Raw genomic sequence first — 1,584 nt, forward strand, 5'->3', positions numbered from 1 at the left:
TCAGTGAATCTATTAAAAGATGCATTTGTTATCATTCCTGATATGAAATAGTTTAGTACTCACAGTGGCAATCAGTGGTAGATACCTTGCCAAGCATGTGGGAGCCTTGGGGTTGATTCCCAGCACTGCAAACTGGTTTAGTATTTATGGGAGCCAATGAACAGACACATTTCCACATGTCCAGCCACCCACAGAGGGAGATGAACACAGGCTCCTGGTAATCTCAGTCAAGACCTCTTACAGTATCAAACTTGCAAATAGTTTTCTTATAGAGACTAACAATAAGATTTGCATTTTAAATGACAATTTAAAAGTTAAAAATGTACACCATGTTCCACTGAGAAAAAATTCAGTCCTGGTGGAGAACCACCATCTCCTCTGAGGTGGCATGTAACGTGTGATGAGCAATGCTGGAGCACACTGAGGTGATGCTAACAAGCACAGGAGATCGGAGGTGCCTTTGTGTAGATTATGGTTGTGCGAGTGAACACACACTGTTCTACATTGACTCTCTGTCTGTCTCCCTGTTTCTGTGTCTCTGTCTCTCTGTCCCTATCTATCTATCTATCTATCTATCTATCTATCTATCTATCTATCTATCCATCCATCATCCATCTGTCTGTCTATCTATTTATCTATCTATCTAACTATCCATCCATCATCCATCCGTCTGTCTGTCTATCTATGTATCTATCTATGTATCTATGTATCTATCTATCTATGTATCTATGTATCTATCTATCTATGTATCTATCTATGTATCTATCTATGTATCTATCTATCTATCTATGTATCTATCTATGTATCTATGTATCTATCTATGTATGTATCTATCTATGTATCTATGTATCTATCTATGTATCTATGTATGTATGTATGTATGTATCTATCTATCTATGTATGTATGTATGTATGTATGTATGTATGTATGTATGTATCTATCTATCTATCTATGTATCTATCTATCTATCTATCTATCTATCTATCTATCTATGTAGCTATCTATCTATGTAGCTATCTATCTATGTATCTATGTATCTATGTATCTATGTATCTATGTATCTATGTATCTATCTATCTATCTATCTATCTATCTATCTATCTATCTATCTATCTATCTATTTATCTATCATCTATCCACATTATGGCAAGAGTAGGTATTCTGTTTCTGTTTCTGTTGTACAAGTTCCCAAGGGAGTACAATTTTATACCTGTTTTATGCTGTTAGGCCTCTAGATACTTTAAAAGACTATGTATCTTGCACTTTGTATCCTGTGATCTGGAGCCTCTCGTTGTCACCCGAGCTGCATTTGCAGCAGTCATATTTATTCTTTTACATTATTATATTATTCTTTCATGTCATGTGTAACTTTGAGGTTATACAAGTTTTGTTTCCAATTCTGGCAGCTTATTTCTCTTACACAGTATCCCTCAGTTGGCTCTATGATGTTGCAAGGGCTGCTTCCGCTTTCTCATTGTTGAACTGAATTTTGTGACGCGTGATTGACAGTGGCAGTCTTAGCTTTGCTGTGTAAATACAAAGCTCCAGCACTACTTACATGAGAGACTCTCCTACATTCTTTG

Source organism: Rattus norvegicus, chromosome 10 (assembly GCF_036323735.1).
Source record: "Rattus norvegicus strain BN/NHsdMcwi chromosome 10, GRCr8, whole genome shotgun sequence".
NCBI classification, from domain to species: Eukaryota; Metazoa; Chordata; class Mammalia; order Rodentia; family Muridae; genus Rattus; species Rattus norvegicus.